This window comes from Nyctibius grandis, chromosome 14 (genome assembly GCF_013368605.1).
Source record: "Nyctibius grandis isolate bNycGra1 chromosome 14, bNycGra1.pri, whole genome shotgun sequence".
NCBI lineage: Eukaryota > Metazoa > Chordata > Aves > Nyctibiiformes > Nyctibiidae > Nyctibius > Nyctibius grandis.
This window is the reverse complement of record NC_090671.1, coordinates 14,368,952-14,383,906: the sequence shown is the minus strand read 5'-3', so window position 1 is coordinate 14,383,906 and position 14,955 is coordinate 14,368,952.

Here is a 14,955-nt window from a genome sequence, read left to right as displayed (position 1 = left end):
CTTCTCCCCTCGGCCTCAGTCTCCCGCTCAGGCCGGCATCCTCCTCGCCACCGGGCCCGCTCGGCCCGGGCCCCCGCAGCCCCCAGCCTCCCCTCCGGTCGGGCCCCCCCCCCGACCCCACCGATACCCCCGGGCCCCCCAGCCCGGGTCCCCCCGTCACCTTTGCCGCCTCCCGGAGCCGCCGGCTGCCAGCTACAGAGCCCCGCCCTCCGCGCCCTGCCATTGGCTGAATCTCCCCTTTTCTCCATTCCTATTGGCGCTCACAGCGGATCCTTCTCTCTGTGTTCTGCCCTCGGCTTCCTGTGGCGTCTTCCGGGTAGCGCCAGGGAGAGGCTCGTGGAGGGTAAGCACTGGTGAGCGCTCACGCCAATCATAGAGCAGCAGCCAATGAGAACGGAAGGTGGGCGGACTCCTTGTCTGTAAATAGCAGGTGGGCCCGCCCCCGGTTGCTAGGCGACGGCGGTGGCGTAGGCGGGGGCCGGTGGCCATCGCTTGGGCCAGGGCCAGGGCCAGGGCCAGGACTAGGACTAGGACTAGGACTAGGACTAGGACTAGTCATCGTCATCGCTCCCCTCAGGCTCCGGGGAGGCCCAGCCCGGCCGAGCCGCTGGAGGGTGCAGGGCTGGGAGGTGGCAGCTGCCTGGCTGGGATGGAGAGGCTGGGGATGGCCAGGAGCTTCCAGCGGGCCCTGTTGGGGCGAGGGGCTGTGGGGAGCACAGCAAACCATCCTCAGTGCTCACAGCTGGTTTATTTGTATGGTAAAAAGCCTTTTTTTTCTAGTGCTTGTCAACTATCCGTGGCCTTTCTGGAAAAATACTCTTTTTTTGCATTAAGGCAGCAGTGTGTCAGAAAGCATCGTACCTTGGTGCTCCACAGTAGGGCTGTGCCTCTCCCCTCCATCCGCTGGAGACCAGGAATGGGGAGAGAGTTGACAAAAGCTGAAGGAAAAGAGAATGTTTTAGGGAATTGGAGGTAACTCCCTCAGATTTCACTATCTAGTAAGATGATAAGATAGTTTTCTACCAGACGCTTACACAGCAAATCATCGCTGGCAGCGAAAAATAACCTGGTTTGTCAGAGATAAATTGTGGCAATTTAAACTGTTTTTCTTCTTTGTAGCTGACAATAGTGAAAAAGCAAACAGTAAATACAGCTGTGGCGTTGTGAGGGTTTGGGGCTCTCCTGCACGGCGTGCCCAGAGGAATGCTAGAGAAGATGGGCCTGCAGGCAGCGCACACCGTGCTCTGTGCAGCGCAGGCTTCAGCAGCGTTCTTCAGCTGCGGTGGCTCCTCTGGCTGCAGGGTGTTTTGGGGGGAGTTTTTACCAGCCTCTGTCCTTTCCATTTTTGCTTACTGTTATAGCACTGGCTGGGGTGAAAGGAGTAAAGAAAAACTTTACTCGAGTAAACTTTAGACTCGAGTGTCTAAAACTTGCTCGTGACACCGGATTGGGTTTGTTGGCAAGAACTTAAGAGGAAAAAAGGAGCAAATTTTAACTTATTTTAGTAAAATGAACAAATTATTTTAAACATGAAGTTCAAGAAAGGCAAGTAGTGCATTTAGGAATTCAAGCCCAAAATACGCCTGCCCTAATGCCTTCCAGGTTAGCTTTGTGCTGCTCCTACACCATTCTTCCACTGCAAACAGCTCAGAACTGGGCTGCTGTTGCCTTACGCAGAGGTTTCCAGAGACTCTTCCTTTCCTTGCTCGTTTTCAGTGGGAAAGGCAGTAACCACTCTCTCAGTGCCAGGGTGCTCTCAGATGTTTATTGATTTTACTGGGATTGACAAAAGCAGCTTGATGAACTCGGTTCAACCGGCGTCCCTAAAAAGAGACTGACAGCACCTCGGTTCTGAGACCACTCAGCAGCAAATGGAGCCCAAGGCGATTCCTGCAGCACAAAATTACCGTGTCCTCCAGCCATTTGGAGCCTGCCAGAGCCCGTTAATGCTGAAAGATAACTTTGGGAGATAATGAGCGTTTGAAGGATGAGCAAACCTATCTGCTCTTCAAGAGGAAGCTTCGACAGAAATGTGTATTTTCCTCAGTGCCAGTGGTATGGCACCCAAACCTAATTATGGAATAATTATAGAGCAATGATGTATTTTCCTTTTAAAAATGGTGAGAAGCACATTTAGAATCCGTTCACCAATTAAATCTGATCCAACAGAGAGGAACAACAGTGATAGCCAGGAATGCTTGGCATCTCGTCCCGGCTTTGACGCCTCTCGGTAGCCCTGGAGCGGTACTTTGTGACTGCTGTGCTAGAGGCTGACGATGCCACGCTGACCCTCGGGGGTGCCAGCAGTACTGCTGGTATGTGACATTGCTACGGCTCTTCCTCAGCGCGGATCCGGGCCAGCTCAAGGGTTGCCGTTGCCATCGTACATCACGATTATTTATGGTTTTGTCAGGGATAGCGAAGGGAGGTCCCAATGTAGATGGTGTAAGAGGCTGGTTCTTATGACTTGGTATTCGAGGCTGGATCCAGTGGATGTGGCAGGGTCCCTGCAGCCGGCAGATGGCACCGACTCATCTCCCTGCACCCTGGAAACCTCCCAGCGTGCTGCAGTCTCTCTCCTGGACCTTCATCCCTTCTGCTTTGAGAGGCAGTCATCACGAAAAACATATTTTAAGGTTGAGTAAGGCTCTGGTTTCCTTTTGGAACTGTTTGTGGTGGGATAAAAATGGCCTTTCTGTGCGCTAAGGAGGTTTTGGGGATCTGTTGCTGATGAGGTGTAATGGCGGCTGGGGCACAGACCCTGCGTTTCTCTGGAGCTTGCACAGGGCTAATCTTACCTGACGTGAATTTGGAAGATGTGATAAGGCAGAAACATTAGTGTTGTTTCTTTCTGGCTTTCCTGGGCCGCGTGTTAAAAGGGAAAAAAACCCAAACTTTGCAAAAGGGAGGACTTGTCTGCCCTCCCCTTCCAGCCTCGAGTCCGGCCGTGCCACAGAGCAGCTGGAGGTGGATCACTGTAGGCCCATCTTCCCCCCCAAGCTTTGCCATACTGGGGGTCTCTTTGTCCCCCTCCAGCCTGGGTTTTATCTCTTTTCTTTCCTGCGCTCCCGGGCAGTGTCGTTGGGGCTTGCTGGTGGCTGGTTACCCTTGGGTTAAACCAAGGCAATGAGGAGGTGGTGATCTGCTTGAGGAGCATCACTTGGGCTCCTTGTCCATGTGAGGGTCTTGTTCTCAGGAGAAGCTCCTGGATGCAGAGGCAGAGCTGCACGTTGAAGTGTGGGATTTTAATCAATGAACAGATGGGCAATAAGAGATCAAACGCCTGGTGGTAAAGCTGTCACCCAGGTCAAAGCAAGGTGGTTGAGAGAAATGATTTTGACATTCTGGGCTGCACTGTTTGCAAGACAGGTGGAAACTGTGTCCTGGATCCAAGTGCTAGCCAGCAGTGCAAAGGCCAAAGGGATTTTTAATTAAAGAGAAAGTAAACGGGTAAGCAAAAAGCAAGAGCTAGATTGCGCTGCGGTGATTACTCCTTCTAGCTGCAAACCAAAGACACGGAGTGAGGGGGTTCAAGGCTAAGTGAACGATTTAAAGCTGATAGTGGCAACATTGAGAAGCACAACCAGAAACCTGAATAGGCAACTGAAAACAAAGCTCCGAGAGGGCGCAGGAACAGAGGGCTTTGTTGGCTCTCTCAGCAAATAATGAGGAACGAGCTTCTCAGACAGATTGGTTTGCGGCACTGGGAATAAAGGGACAGAAGGAAAACTTTCAAAGCAATACTGCAGCTGAGCGCGAGGTTATTTCAGCTAAGCTGGGACAGAGCTGCTCTAACATCAGACCAGTAAGCTTGTTTCAACCAGCAGGTCCCAAACAAAGCCACTCTGCGATGTCTGGGTATAATGAGGAGTGCAATTCAGAGGGAGGAAGGGAATAAGGAGTCCCATCTGCGTGGAAGAAAAGCTCTTTCACGATTGCACTTGTGGTCAACTCAGTTTTTCAATATCAGCCGCGCATTGCTGCTGGTTTGAAGGTCTGGAAGGCTGTGGGGCACAGAAATTACCATCCAAAGCAAGCAGCGAGTGCTGCTGGGCTGGTGCTGTCCCCAGGAAATGGCAGTGTTTGGGATGTCTTCTCAGAATTTCTTCTCAGCAAGGGTCATTAGCCATTGGAAGGGGCTGCCCAGGGAGGTGGTAGAGTCCCCATCTCTGGAGGGGTTTAAGAAAAGCCTGGACATGGCACTTAGTGCCCTGGTCTAGTTGCCATGGTGGTGTCAGGGCAATGGTTGGACTCGATGATCCCAGAGGGCTCTTCCAACCTCAGTGATTCTGTGATTCTATGTCCTCCTGTTCTAGTGCTTGTGGAGAGTTTTCAGTCATGGTACTGTAGAGAACGGGGAGCAAACCTGAAAACTCCTGGAAAAAAACCAACATATTTTGTGGGAGAGAACATTGTTTCTCGTGGCAGTTCCTGTTCTTGCTGGCTGTCCTGCCTTGCAGTGAGGAAGGTCAGCTTCACGGAAGCTGAGGGCTGTAGAAAGCCGCAGTCATACATGATCCCAAGGTTGAAGAGAACATTGCTCAGGGACCTCAGCCTGTTTCTACCACCGAGCCTCATGAGGGACTTCTCGGCCATTTACTTCCAGTCCCCAAACTCAGCGGAGTCCTGCCTCAGCGGGGACTTGGGAGATGGGTAAGGGAAGTGCCTGCACACTCGGCGCCAGCCTGTCCTTGAAGCTGAGGTGGAAGTGCTGACTTTATAATAAGAGTCACTTTGGACTAACTGCCACATATAGTTGACTAATGTGCCTCCACGCCAGGCAATCTGGAAATATATTAAACCCCTGAGCTACTGCAGCGACGATTTGCATGTCAATAACAGAAGGGAAATTGCCTCCCACAGTCTGCTCTCTGGGTTTTCATCCTGTGAAGTGCCAGGTACCCCCAGCTCCAGCCCATTTCATTCATTGCAGGAGGCAGCGGAGACCTCCTGGGATAATGAGGGCTTCTGGGGTAGCTCAGCTCATCTCTTGCTTTTACCTCCCTGCTCCTCTGGCTGAGTGAGGGGGGGGGTTCAGCTAAAAACGCACAAAAGCAATGCTTGTTAAGAGGGATTTAGTGTCAGAGTCAATGTAGGCACGTGTTCCCACTGTCCATCCTCCTGGCATGCTGCACAGAGCTTAATCGGTCTCTGGCTGAATATCGGGGAGCACGGAAACCTGCCGAGGACACGACACAAGGATGAGCAGCTTCCCCATAGCCACGCAGGGGTGAAAAAACCTCCTGATCCCGTCCAGGTGCCAGAGGAGCAGTTGGATCAGGGCAGCACTGGCAGAGGAGGGGGCAGAGCTGGCAGTGCCCCAGCAGGCACGCTTACTGGGGACGCGTTTGCAAGGCGCATCGTTTAATAGTTAAAACCACACGGTTGCTGTCTCCAGGGCTTGTAGTCTAGGACAAGGAGGGCTAAAACAGGCAAGAGGGTAGGTGTTCTGTAGGAGCAGATTACAAAAGGAGCTATTTTACCTTGTAAGACTCTCTGCTCACCCCCTGCAAAGACACCGAGAGCTGTCGGAGCTCAGCCCGTGTCCCGCAGAGATTCAGGAGGGCACGGCAACGGCTTGTCAGACTCGGAGGTGGCACTTCTCCTTGCTAATGCCGCAGTGGGACAGACCTGGCTGAAGGTGGCCCTTCCCGTGGGTGGGGAGCATGAGGCTGGCACCGTGGGGGTGTGTGGGGGCCTGTGCTCAGGGAGATGCCTGTGCCACTGGCAGTGGTGGCCCTGGTGGCCATGGGGACCATGCTTGGCATCATTCTGCCATCAGCTAACCAGCTCCTTGGGACATGTCTCCTTCTCCTTCACCTGCCTTTTCAAGGGGGGCAGGTGCAGCCTGGGGCGGTGAGAGGACAGACGGCCGTCACGCAGTCGTGAAGCTGGGTCAGAATTCAGCCTGCCCCCAGTACGGGGTCTCTGCTCAGAGAGGCAGAAAGCAGCAGCGAGGAGTGGGTTTGACAAGAGCACAGTAGTCTCGGGTTTGTGTAATGAGCTGGAACTGCAAACCTTGTGAATGTAGCGATGAGAAGAGAGGAGAGTGCACTGCAGTTGTCTCTATGGGAGGTCTGACCTTTCTGAGCTTGAAATTCAGGACTGAGAAAGCAAAATCCCGGCTTTTTGGCAAATGATACGAGTTTTCCTCCAGACTGTCTGGAATGGAGTTTGGGGCTGGTTTTACTTGGGGTTTTTTGGGTTTTTTTTGGTTTTAAAGTGTCCTTTATTTAGCAGACAAGACATCTAGAGAGCGGATAAGGAATCAGGCAGTGGCAGGAAAAGCAGCAAGCCTGCAGCTCGTGCACAGAAGTGCTTTGCAAAGGCTGGGATGCTGCTGAAGAGCCTCCTGCTTCAGCCTCCCCAGCACGGCCAGAGAGGAGCCGAAGGGCTCCTGCCTCCTCCTCAGCAGCAGGGTCCGGAGGCAGCTCTGTCCCGTCCCTTGCAGGATGCCACTGAGCACCCAGGAGTGCCTTTTGCTGAGCGAGGAGCCAGCCCTGGGTCTGAAGAGTCTCCATTGCTCGGTGCTCCCAGGTGACCTGGGCTGCCCAGGGAGGTGGTGGAGTCACCATCTCTGGAGGGGTTTAAGAAAAGCCTGGCCATGGCACTTAGTGCCCTGGTCTAGTTGGCATGGTGGTGTCAGGGCAATGGCTGGACTCGATGAGCCGAGGGGGCTCTTCCAACCTCATTGATTCTGTGACTCAGGGTCTGAGCCAACGGGACGTGGTGTGAGAGCTGCACGTTGGCATCAGCAAAGGAGCCAGCGGGTGGTAAATCTTGTTTGTGGAGGGAGAGCAAGTTCTAGCAGAGGTGGGTTGTGCTTCGTCCCAGCCAGGCTGCGGCGGGGGGGTCATGCAAACCTCCTCTGTGCTGGCGGTTATTACTGCTGTCACTCCAAAGAGCCTGGTGTAAATAAGGCTCTTGGCTCCGGTGGCTGCTCATTCAAAGAAATCGATTCAATTACGCTGGACTGGGTGGAGGTGCGATCTGGGCAGGGAGGGCTGTGGCGGAGGGCTGTAAATCCTGCTCTCTGCAGCGCTGGAGCTGCCCCTGCGCTTTCCATCTTCCCCCTTTCTCTGAAATCAAAACCATTTTCCAGCTCCTTCCTTTGTCCTTGCTTCTGCTCTGCTTGCCTCGTTCCAGAGAAGCACTAATTAGCTGGGGGTCATTCATTGCTGCTCGGGGGGGCAGTAAAAGCAGACGGGTCGATCTCAGCCGTGTTTGAACGCAGCTTCGCTGCTGGCTTCTGCACGTCACCGCCGCTGCGGCTGGGCTCCCTGCGCTGCCACCATCGAACAAAAACACACCAACACCTCCCAGGTTAATGACATTAACAGCATCCAGTGAAACATCTCTGTCTGGAGTGGTGTGCTGCTTGTCCAGGTGCTACTTAAACCCGTGTTTGAAGTCGTGAGGCTTCGCAAATCTGCCTCTCTGTGGGCACCAGCTTGAAGGTTTGGTCCGAAGTGGGGTTAAATTTTTCCCCCTTGGGCTCCTCAAAGCCTTCGCCGGTGCTGAGCCGAGGGGCTGATCCCCCAGAGCTGGGGGCACTGGTTGTGATGATGCCGGGAGCTCTGTGTGCTTTTTTGGTGGCTGAATGGGAGGGATGGGGATTCTGAAATAAGAAAACCCCCTGATCTAAAGCAAGCGAGCGAAATCTCATTTTCTCCTTGAATTTCAGAGGGCTGAGCAGCAAACAAATAGTTATTTCCATGCGACTTTACTGGGTAGATTTATAACTCCTGAGTGATGGGAGTCACTCCAAAAGCGAGCTGTTGGCTGATGGATACCCAGGGCAACGGCGGGGACGGAGCGGCCGCACGGCAGGTCAGAGCCCCTCGCTCCTGGTGCCCGTTGGGGCTTGCTGTTGCAGTCTTAATTTCCAAGGAAAATCAGCAAAAAACCCTCCCAGACCAACTGATGTTCCAGTGATGTTCAAGTCAGGCCTCTGCCTAATTAGCTGGTAATTATTATTGCAAGGTTTTTTTTTCTCTTTTTAGGCCAACCACGCTGTGTTGGTAAGTGGAAGGAGAAATACACTATGCAAACCACGAGGTAAAAGCATCTGTTTCCCTCTCTCCTGCTCCCAGCACGACCTACCGCTGAAATGGAACAAGGATACAGCTATGGAAGGTACCTCTGCTGGTTGGGGAAGGGAGAGAGACACTTTAAGGTGTTGGTGTTGATGTTTTCCTGAAGGACCACGCAGCTGGGGCATGAAATGGGACGGGAGCCACGGCAGAGAGGGGGAAATGCACCCTCTGTGTTAGCGAGGCGGGTGCTCGCTGGGTGCCCAGGGCAGGACCAGGGCAAAATCCCCCAGAAGATGCATCAGCCTTAGTGAAAGTGTTCGACAGTCTCACTCCAGCAGGAATTGGGGAGATGTCCCCGTGCCGGCTGAGTTACCTGCGCCTGACAGTCCTGGCGAGCAGCGCTGGGGTCCCCGCGTGCCGCCCGCCCGAGCCGAGCACCCCTCGCTGCCAGCCCCGAGCGTGGCTTTCATTGGGGATCTCTTAAAATGTGGGGCTGGAAAAATGCAATTTCACACTGTAGCTTTTGATTAAAATGACTTCCCAGGGCTGAGAGGGGCATCGGCAGAGCCAGCGCTGGCCGTGCCAGGGCAGGCGGGGATGGAGCGTGGCCTCGGGCCGCGCTGGCCTCCCGCCCTCCTGCCCCTTTCCCATTTCAGTTTTGATTTTCCCGACAAAGCCCTGAGTTTGGGCAGCTCTCAGCTTCTGGAGTCGTCGGAGAAGCTGTGGTATTTCTTGTTTTTAAGCTTAAAATAGCCTGGAATCGGCTCTTTGCGTTTCCTGGAGTCTGCTTCGCCTTCCAAACCGAAGCGAGAGCCGCCGTGGTGCAGGCAGGGATTAAAAGCGGCTGCAAGGCCTGGGTTGAAATCCCTGCGTATTTTATGGGCCCACGGCAGCTCGTGCAGGAGCTGTTCCCCCGATAAGCATTATTTTGGATCACTATAAAGCCACATCGGATCAAGGCTTTTGGCAAGACTCGTTTTATGGCGGTTATTAAAGGCTGTAGTGAACTGCCTGGGGACGGGCCCCGGGGCGCATCGGTAAATAGAGAAAGCAGAGGATCAAATAAAATGAAACATGGTTTGGGTCTCTGAAAAGCATCTTTAGAAAGAGCTTGGCGTTATTATTATTGTCAGTCTAATGTTGTTTTCTGCCTAAGTAATGTCAGGGAAGTGTCTTGAATAGCTTCCTAATTTGCAAGGGTCCCAAAGGCACAGTGTTCGGAAGGAACTGGATTAACGCTTATGAAAAATAAATTACAGGCTGAGTGCTCGTTAGATGATTTTGAATTAATTTATTGATCTGAGGCTGTAGCGTTAGAAAATAGAGGGGAAAAATAACTGACAGCACTTTATCCCCAAACACACGCGGTTCTTTTACTGAATAAACAAAGGGCTGGAGCAGCAGTTTTCTGGTGACGCCTTTGATTTGAGGAGCTCGTCGAGCTGCGTGGAGGGACCAAGCCACTGGGTTGGGGCCCCCACGGACCCATTGGGGCAGGTGGAAAAGCCCAAGGGACTTCCCTGGCTTTGGCAGGCTGCGCTGGCCCAGGGGAAGGGCGGGATGCTGTGGGATGCTGTGCCCTGCGCCGTCATGCACAGCAATAAATCTCCCTCCTGAAGATGCTGTCGTCCCCCGGGAGTGGAGAAGGTGGAGCCAGGCTCCTCTGGGAGGTGCAGAGTGAAAGGCAGAAGGTGGATGGCAGGAGGGGATGCTCCACTGGGCATAAGGGAAAAACCCTTTGCAGTGGGAGGGGATCACTCCTGGGATGGGGGCCAGAGCGGTGGTGGGATCTCCATCCTTGGAGACGCTCAGAGCTCACCTGGAGAAGGCCCTGAGCTGCCTGATGTACTGGGAGGCTGCTCCACTTTGAGCTGGGGCTCGGGCCAGATGATCTCCGAGGTCCCTTCCAACCTCAATTAATCTGTGATTAAGGAAAAAAGCTCCAGATACAAGCCTGCTCTTACCCAGCTCGAGCTCCAGCTTGCCCATCCTTGTTGACCACCGCAGCTCCCCAGCACGCAGGAGCAAGTGGTGGAGTACCAGAGTGCAAACCCTCAGCGCCCTGGTGCAAGAGGCACCCAAACAGTGTTGGCTGGAACGGCAACATTTTTTTTTTGCCAAGTATTTGTGGAAACTGTAACAGGCATTTGCTGTTCCATGTGATTTTCTTTTTTATTGCTGCTTTCTCGCGAGGGGCTCTCTGCCCCGTGTGGGCCAGCTACGGCGAAATAAGTTTCAGTGAAACCTGGAAACTTGGCAAACTTCTGCGGTATAAAGCGAAGCTGGTGTTTCTTTTTAAAGGCTGAAAGCAAATACATCCCAGGCACTGAGAGTCCATTAAAAACAAAGATAGCCGAGTCTCTGGGTGCCTCTCTGCTGGCAGTCGTCTGCCTGCCCATATTTCCTTGATAACGGGATGGCTGGTGCAGCAGGCACCGATAGCTAAAAATAAATGAGGAGCTGTTCCTTCAGGCTCCGGGTTAATCTGGTTTGGGGGAAAATGATCCGTAGTGCAGGCTCGGGGAATCACAGAATCAATGGGGTTGGAAGAGCCCTCTGGGATCATCGAGTCCAACCATTGCCCTGACACCACCATGGCAACTAGACCAGGGCACTAAGTGCCATGTCCAGTTTTTGCTTAAACCCCTCCAGAGATGGTGACTCCACCACCTCCCTGGGCAGCCCCTTCCAATGGCTAATGACCCTTGCTGAGAAGAAATGCTTCCTCATGTCCAACCTGAACCTCCCCTGGCCAAGCTTGAGGCTGTGTCCTCTTGTCCTATCGCTGGTTGCCTGGGAGAAGAGGCCGACTCCCACTGTGCTACACCCTCCCTTCAGGTAGTTGTAAACTGCACTAAGGTCACCTCTGAGCCTCCTCTTCTCCAGGCTAAACACCCCCAGCTCCCTCAGCCGTTCCTCGGAGGTCAGACCCTCCAGACCCTTCACCAGCTTGGTCGCCCTCCTCTGGACTTGCTCCAAGTCCTCAACATCTTTCTTGAAGTGCGGGGCCCAGAACTGGACGCGGTATTCAAGGTGCGGCCTCACCAGTGCTGAGTACAGCCCGTACAAAGCTTCAGCCATTTCATAGCCAACACCAGCCACTAAAGACCTGTCATCATCAGCTGTCTCCCCAGTGGGATGCTCGGCATCCACACCCGGAGCCCTGGCAGGGCTGCGTGTAACCCCCCTCCACCCTGAATCCCCCCCGGGGCCAGGGGTTGGTGGCCACTGTGCCACCAAATGCAGAGAGCGGGGACCTGAGGAGAGGGCAGGGATGCTGAGCTGAGCTACATCCTCGCACCCACCGGAGTCTGGAGGAGGTGGCTGAGCTTTGTGGGGCCACAGATGCCCAACTCTTCCCGTTTGCCAAGCCCAGAGCTTGTGGGTTATTTTTCTTCCGAGCTGCAGACACCAGCAGACCTGCCCTGACGTGGTTTCCCACAACAGATGTCATGTTAAAAAAAAACCACTCCGAGTGCAGGAAAAAGGGACGAATGGCACATTTTTCACAGGGAAGGGTTTCAGGGTGACGCCGTGCCCGGAGAAAACATTCAGTTCTGACAAACTTAACAATTTGGGGGTAAATTGGGGGTGCATTCCCCGTGTGTCAGCTCGCTCTGCCCATAGCGACCCGCGGAGCCGTTGCCTCCCGCCTCTGCCCAACAGCTGGGGGATCAAAAGCCTGAAAATTAGATAAAACCATGAAATGAAGGAGCAGCACCACTCTTGGGAATTCAACACACTGTCCCTCGTGTTTCCAAACCACCTTCCAGGAGGAGAAGACCACAGGGGGGGAGTTTGCTGCGCAAAGGGCCCCAGGGAAACCTGTTTGTGTGAATCCCAGAGGATTCAGCCATATGCTCAGGCTCTGAATATTTATGGGAAAATGCTTGTTGGGGCTTTTTCCAGATTTATAGCGATGTCCCAAGATGAAAAATGTCATTTTATATTCACCATTAATCTTGTACAACAAAACACACGGAGAGGATCCTGCGGGGAATTCAGATTAATTGATGGGGCAGGAGGAATTGATACGTAACTCACAGAAAGGAGCTGGAATCATCGTCGTTTTAATCCCTTACTCGGTGACATCAGAGCAGCCCCCAGAGAAAGGCAGAGAACCCCGTGGGCCGGGTGCTGGGTTTTGGATGCACGCCCAGCACTGCATCCACACAGGGAGATCAGCCTTAAAAATCCAGGGGCTGAGGTGGGAAATTTAAAATGCACTAAACAGGTTTATTCTCCCCAGGCTGGGTTGGTTGAAGGCAAATCCCCCGGCAGCTCAGCTGCAGCCCGGGGAGTAACTCACCCCCTTGTACCCGCGGGAGCTGATCTCCCTGGAAAGCCCCAGCATGTGCTAATTAACCTCAATTAAAAGGGTAGGCTCCCTCCAGCCCTGGGTGTGCCTGGCGATGGAGTTAGTCTGGGGGCTGGCGCTCAGCTTTGGGGATGCTGCCATTCTGGGGATGCTGGGGGGGGGGCTCACTGGCTTTGCTGGGGATAGGGGCTGTGACTACTGTGGTTCCCCCCAAGTTGTGGGGCTAGAGGCAGCCTGGAGAAGCTGAGATGGAAGCCAGGTAGGAGAGACCCTCCCTGCATGCCCCCTGTGAAGCAGAGGTGAAATGGAGCTGGGTTGGAGACTTTGGCTCTGCATAAAGCCCCTGAGCTACCGGCCAGAGCTGGGCTGTGAGCCTGGGGGAGCAAAGGAGCTTTGCTGGGGCAGATGCTGCTGGTGATTCCTCATCCTGGACCATGAGCTCCAGGTATGAACCTCTGTGGGATCCCTGTGCTGGGGGGGGACCGGGAGGCTCCCAGGGAAACCTGTTGCGTGTTTGAGCCTGGGAATAGTGGGACGGTCCCCAAATATCAGCCCCAGCTCTCGGCTTGTTTTTCCAGCTCTTTGCCCAAGGGCTGTTGGACGTGTCACTGTTTGTGGTGGGGCTGATTTTGGGGTGTGGGAAGAGCAGAACCTGATGAGATGGGGCAAGAGCAGGTCAGGGTGGATGCTGAGGGAAGATTTCATCACGTGGTAGATGAAGGGCATCCTGGCACACGGAGATGTGACCCCGAGCAGGGCTCTGCGGAGGCAATGGGGCGAGAGCCCGTGCTGCCCCCGAGGACGTGCCAGCCGGGGCCACCAGCGCGTGCCCCTGTCATCGGTGTGTAAGGGGGGAAAAGCAAAACCCAAACCTGCCCCGTGGTTTTGTAACGCATCAAGCTGTGGGAGGGAGAAACGCAGCCTCGGGCTGTGCAGATGCCCAGGGTGGACACACCAAACCCTTAGCTCTGTCCCCAGGGGGGACAGATGAGGGGAGCCTGGCTCGTGTTTTTGATGACGTGCTCGTTACCAGACTAATTGCTTCCTTGGCAGATGTTGGAGCTGGTGGGTGTGAGCGGGACTGGGTCACCCCCACCCCTGTGGGTGCAGGCAGGGAGCCCAGGGCAGGGTGCCCTGTGACGCTCGGGACGGTTCAGCTCCTGCTTTTCATCCCGGCTGCCATGTCCTCTAATTCTCCCTGAAGCTTATTGAGTGCCCTGAGCCTCTAACGAGCCCTGGGGGATTCATCTCTCTCCCTTTGCAAAGGGACTGGTTATTCCCCCTCGGGTTTTATGGCTCCAAATAATTCTTTTTTTGGTGGAAAGTTGTAGAAAACTCTTGCCTGTGGGGCAGAGGCAGGGACTCCCGTGGGAAAGGGATGAGGCTGGTTGGTGGTTTGAGCAATCAGCATCCTGCTCACCCCAAACTGGCCTCGCTGAGGAGGGACAGACCCCGCAGTGCTGCTGGCTCCCACCATCCCAGGCACCGCTGACATCACCCGCCCGGGGATTTATGAGCAGAGGTGGCTCGAAGGCAAGAAACAAGTGACGTGGTAATGCTGGAAAGGATGTCCTGGGCTGGGGGGTTAAAAATAAACCCAAGTGCCTGTGCCCAGCCATCCCTCATCCCTGCGCCTGGAGCTGTCGGTGGCCCTCGATGGCTCCCACACAAACCAGAAACCGACAGTGAATCGCCCAGCGCGGGCACATCCATCACCCCGCACCGTCCTGCCCCCGTGTGAGGATGGAGGCGGGTGGGTGGCAGGGGGGTGTCGGTGGGGCAGGGTCCTGCTGGCTAAAATGCTGCTGAATTGGAGGCAAACGGAGGTGGGGAAGGTGCCAGGAGGGCGGTTCGGGGCCGAAACGGTGGCTCCCTGGTGCAAGCCTTGCAGGCTGCCCCCGGCACAGGGATGTCCTGGTGGTGGGATGCAGTGTGATGTGGTGGGACATGGTGCCCCCAGCACCGTTTGCAGCCTTGGGACCCAGCACAGACGTGGCTGTGCAGAGTCCTGCTGCGTTCCCGGGCTGCGTTGCTATTTATAAGCCCCGAGTTGCACAAGGTTGGGACTGTTTTTTCCGTGATTGTATCAAATCAGTGGAATGGGGAAAGCGAGCGGTCTGTTTGACATCCTGTACATGGGCTTTTCTATTTGTGCAGTGAGGTTTCGTTGCTGCTCAGATCACCAGGGATACAGAGCTCACCGCCACGGCGGGTTGGGAAGCCAAGAGCAGGAGGGACGAGCTCTGGGGCAGCGGTTATCCGTGGGGATGAGCCCAGCGCTGGAACCGGGCAGGCTTTGGGGCTGGGAAACACAGCAGGACCCCCACGTCGTGTCCTCACAGCTGGACCCAGGTCCCTTCCCAGATGTTTCACGTGTTTTTTTCCCCCAGGGCGAGGGAAAGTGCTGCTGAACGACAGAGGAAGGTCCCCTGGAGAGGGGAAAAACTTCCTGCAATTTCTTCCACATTAAGTGTGTCATCTGCCTGGGGGTGACTCAGGCGGGCTCCCACCGCCCGCACGGGAGAGGAGAGGAGGGCGAGCACCCGTCGGACCCCCTGGCCTCGGTCCTTTCACCCTGTCTTGGCAGTGAGGCGTTTGGGG